At 41.6% G+C, this 9,808-nt stretch overlaps 1 long non-coding RNA gene across 1 annotated transcript; it reads left to right on the top strand.

Moving 5' to 3' along the window:
• The first annotated feature begins 2,131 nt into the window (after positions 1 to 2,131).
• Positions 2,132 to 3,351, top strand: LOC107278793 (uncharacterized). Its single transcript, XR_001539702.3, has 2 exons — positions 2,132 to 2,405; positions 3,055 to 3,351. It is a non-coding gene; the product is annotated as an uncharacterized lncRNA (long non-coding RNA).
• Positions 3,352 to 9,808: the final 6,457 nt, after the last annotated feature.

Raw genomic sequence — 9,808 nt, 5'->3', positions numbered from 1 at the left:
GCTCATTGGTTATCACGTACGGCAGTTACCTGCTGAAGGGGATCTGATTTCGTGGTGGTTGCCACACGAAAGAAGTTGTCAAAGCTAGAGTATAGAGGTAGGTATTGATGCTTTGGTCATTCTTTTTACCTGTCTGGTATGGAAGGAACACAATTTTGAGGCCAAGGAGCGCTCACTCTGCAACTACAGCTTGGCTAGTGGAGAACTTTATGCGAAGCTGGACTCCGAATTGGAGATGTATCGGGAGAAGTAGGTTAATTTGTAATCTTCTCTGCCAGATGCTGCTAGATGTAGATAGAAGAGCCTGTGTCGGCCGGCTTCCCTTCAAAGAATCCTAGTTGGTTACCGAACCAACAAACATGTTTATTGACCAAGGCCTTGTTTAGTTCTCAACTTTTTCTTCAAATTTTCAACTTTTCCGTCACATCGTTTCAATTTCAATCAAACTTCTAATTTTGGCATGAACTAAACACACCCTAACAAGCATAATCAGTGTTTGAGGATTTGGCCAACAAGCTAGTACAAATGAAGGTACGGAAGTATGAATAATCAGTAGATTTTTTTTACAGCCCAGCAGTAAGAAATGCGCCATCCCAGAATCTGACTGCCATTGAAGCCTGAGCAACAAGTGCGAGCCCAAATTAGCCTTTACGGGCTTCTCTGTATTTGTAAATCCTACATATATCAGCTACTGACATAATCCCAGGCAATTACCATGTTCATGTTTACAGAAGATTACAAACTATGTGTAATGGTTTGCTCTCCTTTAATTGCCTGCTACATACTTAAACCCGTGAATGTAGTACAGCTTGTTGCCTGCATCTTGGAATGATGTGCCCATGGGAGTATTTTGCCAGAAGATATCACAGAGCCCTTCGTGGAAAGAAAATCGGTATCCTTCCAGGTCTAGCTGAGCTACTAACATCAAATTATGTTCTGAGCCAGGTACGTAGTATACCTTTTTCAGCTTCACTTTGTCTGACTTTTTCTGACCTTATTGTATTACTTCAAGCGGTTCTCCTTTTGGCGTGTGCAGCATCTTATCAACCGGATGGTACTTCTGGGAATCCTTTCCTAGAACCGGTCAAATGATGGGGACAGGCAGAGTCCAGGATCCATGTCTGCAATTGATATTCATAACATGGATCAAACAAAAAGAAAATGCATGATTAATATGATAAAACTGATAAATGACATATATGTATGTTATCTGAATATCACGAGTCTGTTCTCAATGTGCGGTCGATTGCATGCATCCGGCGAATGTGGATTGCAGAGTTCCTGTGATTGGATAAAAAAATCCAAGTCCAAATTCATAGGTAAGCTAGCAACTGGAATTTTTGTTGAACCGAAATTGATTTTTAATTGTAGGTTTTGTGTTCGACTGTAGATCCGGATATTTGCGCGTTAATTCATGATGACTGTAAATCAAATTGCAGCTTGCTAACCTGATTTGTAAATCAGATCGCCCGACATTCCTCCATCCATCATCTACTTTATCACGCGAGAGTGCATGGTGATTATGCTTATACTGTTTGTATTTTACTCATAAGAATAAAAATCCATTTAAACTATTTACTGAAATGTTGTGTGCAGATGGGGATGTTATTCCACTTCTTACCATGAAAATAACTGTCTGGTGCTTTGTTCTTCTCTTATAGTTGGTGGGCCTAATGTTCGATTCTTAGTCTTTCAACTGCATTATTTAAAATGCAAACAGTAGAGATATATACCAGAAGTTATATTATGTTTTTTTACCCTATCATTCCATTATATTGGTGTACCCAACATGGTCACTTAAAGCATTGCATGGACACAACCATTGTCCGTGTACATTTGGTGTAAACTTTGAAAGATGTTTACTGACAAACAATTATTTGAGTTCCTTGATACATTACTTGACTTTAACACCGGTACTTCCTGTTATGCAAATCTTAACAATAAATGCATTATTGTAGATGAGATGGTTAAGAAAGACCTGAGCCATATGTCCCTGGTGGCACACTATAAGGAGAACCGCTTTGCGACGTGATTCATGGTGGCGGTGAGCTATTGCTATATGTGGTAATTTAAGTCAAAATTAGAGTGATATTGCTATATGTGGTAATCTGGATGTTAAATATGATTTTCACTCAATTTAAGGTGTCGACTATTGCGAGACATAACTCAGCTAACCAAGGAAATTCGGTGGCACTAACTGAGGTGTTCAAGCACAATAGCATTGATAATGCACTGCAAAGTGTTGTTGGACACAAGAGAAAGGTGCATGATCTAACACCAAAGGAGAATATAGGACGTGAAGATACACATTCTAGGGCAAAGAAGATTGGGAAGGCCAGACCCGATTCTCCATATGCTAACTTCACCAATAGCCAACTGTTAACAACTTCCCGGTTCTAGCTCAAGTAAATTGCCCCTCACTCCCTCTCTCCATCTCTTAATTCTTTTTGCAATCATATGTGGACAATGTATTATATTTAGGTGATTAATGAGTACAGGAGTTCTAGCAAATGAATATTAATCCCAGTGATATGCTTTGTAGGTGTTGCTGCTGCATCTGTTTATTCTTAAAGAACTATAGTTCATGAGCTCAATCTTGTTTGTGTAAATAATAGGAAATATGCATGGTATGTTATGAATTACTATGAAACTGGTTCTTATATTTTGATGGCAATGGATGTTATGTTATGGCCGGGATTAATTCCCATACTTTGCCCTGCAAGGTTGGATGAAAAGATGTTGGTTTACCTCTTCTCATGTTGTGATTTGCCACTTTGCCCTCTAATCGCCATGTGCAAGATGATGTCTAACATGACTTTGTAGCATGGATATGATAGGCACCTGAATGCAAATGTATATATTGCAACACGCATGTGTGTGTGTATATATATATATATATATATATATATATATATATATATATATATATATATATATATATATATATATATATATATATATATATATATATATATATATATATATATATATATATATATATATATATATATATATATATATATATATAGAAACTTACATGTTTTTCTTTTGCAGGTCCAAATGCATGGACAGGTTTTGGTGTAATCCATTCTCAGGTTGTGTTTTTCCTCATTGCAAATACATGCGAGCCTCACAGGATGACAGGGGCAAGCCACTCAGTAGATCAATGATGTTTATTGTCTTGTAAATCATAAATATACCATTGATTGTGATAGCATATCTTACAAACTTAATTACCATTGAGATGATTTGTGAACCACTTAATGTGCGATTGAATTGGAATTGGGAATTATTGTTCTATATTGTTTTTGGAGATATATGTGATGTGTTATGTTATTTCCTGTTAAAACATTCATATGGTGGGATGAGCCTATATATGCATGTACTGTACTATTTGAGGCATTTTAATAATGTGCCTAAAAAGAAAAGTAAAGGCATTGTAAAAAATGCCTTGAAAATAAATTAGGGGCATATGTTAAAATACCTCGGAAGAAATTATTGGCACAAGTCCAAATGCCTCAAATGTGTATAAAGGCATTCTAAAAAGTGCCTCAAATGTGTTTAAAGGCAATCAAAAAGTGCCTTCATCTATACTTATGAAGGCATTTTAAAAAAGTGCCTTAAAATGAAAATGTCTTTCCCTACAGCATTATATCCAACACTTTTTTAAGTGCCTTTTTTAAGTATTGAAGGCATTTTTTTAATAGTTGAGGCATTCTTAAATGCCTCCAAATCCTATCCATCCTGTAGTGGTTCCTTGATACATTACTTGACTTTAACACCGGTACTTCCTGTTATGCAAATCTTAACAATAAATGCATTATTGTAGATGAGATGGTTAAGAAAGACCTGAGCCATATGTCCCTGGTGGCACACTATAAGGAGAACCGCTTTGCGACGTGATTCATGGTGGCGGTGAGCTATTCTGTGATGTAATGTTGGGTACTATGCGATATGTGACTCATGTGTTCTCAAGTCTCCATCTCATAGCTTCTGTGTTCTATAGTGATATTTTTAATTGGTGTGACAATGATGCATGTGCACTACAAATTGCTCAAGTACTTTGATGTTTGTCGATGACTCCAGAATAATCATGTGATATTTTATTTCATCTATATTACAAATTTTTGCTGTTCCTGGTACTAATATGTGAAAACTATAAAGATGGTGAGTAATTATTGTTTGCGACAAAACAAGGCCATTGCAATGAAGTTGCATTCAAATGGTTATTTGACATTATTTAACCGTGTGATTTGAAGTTCATACATAACCTTTTTAATTTGTAGTTTATTTGATTTGCCCAGATTTTTTTCTGTGTACAGGATGACCTTTGGCAATCAGTTCTTACATTCTATGAGCCTTTCCATTTCTTCTCCTTTAATTTATGTTCGAGTCTGTTACAGTTACAAATGTGCATGCATCCTAGCACCATTTTGTGGTGAGCAATAATTTCTGTACCATGTTCTTCAGGGAGTTACTGATTGTGGTAAATTGGAGGCTTCTACAGTTGCTGTCACTTTTTAATTAATCATGTTGTGTACTCCCTCCGTCCTATAAAAAACCAACCTAGTACTGGATGTGACACATTCTAGTACTACGAATCTGGATATACATCTGTCCAGATTCATTGCCCTAGAATATGTCACATCCAGTTCTAGATTCATTTTTTTTCGAGACAGAGGGAGTATGTGCTATATCTATACATGTTGAAGTGATGCGTAATGTAGTCATGTGCTAGGGAGAAAATAATTGAGGCAGATATATTCAAGCTCAGCAAATTAGTTTTTATTTTTCAATGCACGCTAGTTTCTTGGTGCATATTGTAGTTAGGGCCTCTTTAATTTGTAGGATAACATAGGAAATATGGAAGATTTTAATCGCATAAAAAAAACAATGAAGCCATTTGAAACAAAAGATCGGATCATATCATTTCCTTTGAAAATTTATATGAAATAGATAATCCTATATATATTTTGGATTTTCTTTGAAATTCTATGAAATGGACAATCCTAACAAAGATTTTCAAGGAAAGCTAGCAAGAGATTTAATTTCTTAGAAAATTTCCTTTGTGACTTTCTCATCCGGATGTATTTTTCCTACGGATCACTCAAATGATCATTCCTTCATTTTTTTCTATGTTGCAATTCTCTGTTTCATACTTGCATTTCTATCAAAATTATGGTGGTGTTTGAATCTCCTGAAGATGAAGATGAAGATGAAGATTTCACGCAAAACGAGATGGTAATAACGTGTGATTAATTAAGTTTTAATGATTACAAACTTGAAAAATGGATTAATCTGGTATTTTAGAACAACTTTCATATATAAAGTTTTCGCACGAAACACACCGTTTAACAGTTTAAAAAGCATGCCACGAAAATCCAAAACTTTAGCAGTTTTGCTTATTCCTCTTTCTTTTAATCTCGCGTTTCAAGAAGGGCCTTATTTTATTTAGTTGAGTCCAAGTACCGGTTTAGCATTGGAGACATAATTTTATCATTGTAATATGTGTTCAATGTGTGAGTTGAGAATTTGGAGAACTCTGAACGATAGAGGAAATACAAACAAATCTTACTTTAGGAGCAGGTGATCCATGTCAAGAGGTGTGTTTCCAAAGAGATGCAAGATTGGGACAAATCGATCAAGGCGAAGTCCTGTTTCCAGCGACATATAAAATTGGAATTGACGCATACCTTTTACCTTACACAGATTGTGCCATAATTATTATTTGTGCTATATTAAGGTTTTCGGTGCAACAAATTCATTCGATGATGATTTAACATCTTTTTCATCCGATATGATTTGGAATTGATGCATACCGGACGGGCACCATGCTCAAAGAGACGAAAACCAACAACACATCCCTGGTTTCATCAAAATCCTGTTAAAAGCCCATATTCACGTGCATAATATTCGTAAGCATCAGGATATGAACCATAGTTGGTAGAGTCATGCATCCATGACTTCACCACCAAACCACCGATGTTGAAAAAATGGAACAATTTTGAGGGGCACAACATCTGGATATATCTTATCTATCCTAAATTTGATTTCTCAGAGAAACCACGATGTTTATATAGGCTGTTCTGCCCGCTGCCGTCTGACTTGGGCCAAGGCCTTTCCGAACCTTAGGCCTCGTTTAGATCTAAAAAATTTTAGCCAAAAAGTCACATCAAATATTTGGACACATACATATTAAATGTGGGAAAAAAATTCAATTGCACAGTTTCCATGTAAATTGCGAGATGAATCTTTTGAACATAATTACGCCATGATTTGATAATGTGGTGCTATAGTAAACATTTGCTAATGACGGATTAATTAAGCTTAATAAATTCGTCTCTCACTCGTCTCTCACTTTACAGACGGAATTTATAATTGTTTTGTTATTAGTCTACGTTTAATACTTTAAATGTGTATCCGTATACTTTAAAAATTTTACACTCAAATAACTAAACACGGGCCTTAGATCAAAATGTCATTAGAATTATCACTGGAGCCCAAAAACATTCAAGCAGCAACGGAGCAGCCCCAAAACTTTGAAGCACCACGTGGTATGTTCATTAGTTTCATGTTGATTATTAATATGCCTATACAAGTCAAATGTGCTTACAATAATGATAATGTTTCACAACTAAGTTCTCATTAAATTAATTTACACTATATCTGCAAATCAATAGAAGTTTCAAGTTTGTGCGGACTACGATAGTGATGATATGCTTAATAACACAAAATGAGACAGAGGCAGCATCTCTTATCTTATTGAAAGTATTCTAATCAAAATTTAATCCTGGATAAATACAACAATTAACCAAATCTTGTTCATTCAAAGATGTGGTGGGGTTCAGATGTGTCATGTCCTCCATGTTGCCCTTCCAGAGGGAACTACCTGCAGATGGCAAGAAGCTGTGCTACATCTGTGGAGACGACGATGGCAGCCATGAAGAATTACGTTGCCCCTTCAACTACATGTACTACCACATGTCTGATGAAGATGCCTCTGCAGGCACCTGCGAGGGGAGTTGCTCCGCGGGGAAGCACCCCATGGCCGAGGCCGTCGTCGTCTATGGCTCCGGCCGCTGTCGCGAGTTCTTGCGCTGCGTCGTCCGGGTGAACAACTTCCCGACCAAGCTCCGGCCATGGGACCCACTACTAGAAAAAGTATTTTTCAGACAAACAAAACAAGTTTTCGCAAGCGAGCAACTGGTCTGCCTATACCTCAAGGCCTGCAAAAATCGTGATTTTCCTAAGCGGGCAACTAGCCCGCCCGCGAAGAGATTTTTCAGCGCTAAAAAAAAAGTGCAGCAGCCACACCTTCCTATTCCCAATCCAATCCAATATTCCACTTCCTATTCTCCGTCCAATCCAATCAAACCAAATCAAATTCACAGAAGCATCGCAAATTCACATAGAGGCAACATGATTCACAAACAAAACAAATCCATAGACACAGTCGTCACCGGAAGGGAGGAGCTGCCGCCCGCCAAAGCCGGAGGGGAGGGCCGCTGCCACCGCGCTAGATCCGGAGGGGAGCAGCCGACGCCACCCGGATCTGGGGAGAGGAGGGGAACCGCACCGGGGTGCGCCACCGTCTATAGCCGCTGCTGCCACCGCCCTCCCCCTCCCTCAGGCCAGATCTAGGGAGGGGACCGAGCCAGGGTGCGCCGCCATTGCCTGGAGCCGTAGCCGCCAACGCCACCACCAGCACCGGTAGCCGTCACCGCCACCGCCCTCCCCCTCCCTCCGGCCGGATCTAGGGAGGGGACCGAGCTGGGGTGCGCCGCCACTGCCTGGAGCCGCAGCCGCCAACGCCATCGCCACCGCCGGTAACCGTCGCCGCCACCGCCCTACGACCGTAGCATCTGGCCAGATCCGTGCACGCCGGGGAGAGGGATGGAGAGGAGAGGGGAGAGCCAGAGAGGTGAGAGAGAGGGACTTAGCGATTTTTTGGGAAGGTGAGGCAGGCGGACTTCTTAACTTTTTAGTACCGGTTAAATCTAAGTCCCAAAAATATATTTACTACCGATTGGTATTACCAACCGGTAGTAAAAATACATCGGACTTGCTAAAAAGATGTCGACACTTTTTAGGGCTGATCTTAGTCAGCTTTGCTATCCGTCTGATCGCTAAACGTCTTCGGTTGTGCCTGTTCGGACCGTTCGATTTCTTCTCTTGATCATCTCCTAGCTAGAACGTAAGGACTGCATATGCTTTTGCTTTTTATCTTTTACAATGTAAGATTTAAATTTATAAATTTACATAGTAGTTACATCCCACTTACACACCACTTACATATGCAATTAGTATGTAATTTTAGGATTTACATATGTAATTTTAGAACTTACATTGTAAATACATTAAAATTACATATGTAATTTAGGGACTTACAATATAAATACATACCGACTAATTTTTGGTAAAAAATATGGCGCTATAAATATAGCTACTCCCAAATAAATCTTTAGTATCGAGATTAAAGATGAGGATCTTTAGTCCCGGTTGATGTTACCAACCGGTACTAAAAACTAAAAATATTTTTAATTACCAACCGATATCTCCAGGGTTAATTAAAAAAATAAAGCGAGAGCGAGCATAACACACGAACGGAAACCAGCGGTAGCGGTGACATTAGCTTGGGTGGAGCGGTGACATTAGCTTGGGTGGAGCGTGTGAGGAGCACGAGGCGGTGGTGAGGGAGCTGGCATGCAGGCACGAACTGACGACGCTGCTGCGGGCGCTGCGCGGGCAAGGGCAGGGGCAGGTCGAGGCCACCACCACATTCATCCTCGGGGAGGTCTCCCGCGCCTTCACCGTCTGCCTCTCCATCATGGCCAGCGCCTCCCCGTCTGCCTCGCCGCCGCGGCTGGATGAGACGCCGCCGGCGGTCGACTCGGCCGTCTCCGTGGGCGCGCGCGGCGCCGCCGCCACCACCACCGTGCGCGGCAAGAGAGGACAACGTCCCGCGAAAGTGAGTTGTCTACTGGAAGCAAAAATAAATACCGCAAAACTAGCTACTACTAGCTAATTAATCATTTACTACAAGATTAGCTGGGTTAAATTTGCTATAGGAATTGAGCACGAGTTCATCTGATTCATCCCGTGCATTGTTCCACAGGAGATTATTGATAGCCTCTCCTAATCGCCATCAGGCCGGTCTTCCTCGTCAACGGCGACGGCGGGGACGCCGCACGCGCGCTCGCGTGGCTCGACGCGAAGCCCGCGCGGTCGGTGGTGTACATCTGCTTCGGCAGCCTCACCCGGTTCCCGCACGAGCAGGTCGCCGAGCTCGGCATGGGGCTCGCGGACTCCGGCGTGAACTTCGTGTGGGTCGTCGGGGACAAGAACGCGTCGGCGTCACTGCTCCCGGTGGAGCGCCAGCGCGTGACGCTGCTGGCCAGCGAGTCCGCGCTCCGGCTGATGCAGCAGCCCATCTCCCCGCCAAACTCGCTCGCTCGCTCGCTCGCGGGTCTGCGCCACAGGAGGTCAGCGAAGAGCGGTGCGAGGAGGTCGACGACAACGGCGAAGGGCCCCACGAGCTCGCGGCTGGGTAGGTCGTCGGCGCTCTCGTGCCCGCTCGTGGGCCCCGCAACCTCGGCGGGCAAGACGAGCGTGTGGACGCGGATCCGTCTCCCTCCTCTCCCGCCGGTCACCGCGTGCCTCTGCCTCTCCGTCGCGAGAGACGAGAGGGGAGAGAGATGAACCGATGAAGAGAGGGACAAAGGAGGAAGAAGAGGGGATGACACGTGGGCCCCACTATTTTTAATTAATTTCTATGTGAAACTGACATGTGGGTCCCACAAGTTTTATT

Source organism: Oryza sativa, chromosome 9, assembly GCF_034140825.1.
Source record: "Oryza sativa Japonica Group chromosome 9, ASM3414082v1".
In the NCBI taxonomy this organism is placed as follows: Eukaryota; Viridiplantae; Streptophyta; class Magnoliopsida; order Poales; family Poaceae; genus Oryza; species Oryza sativa.
The sequence above is the reverse complement of the archived record's forward strand: the minus strand, read 5'-3'. Positions and strand labels throughout refer to the sequence as shown.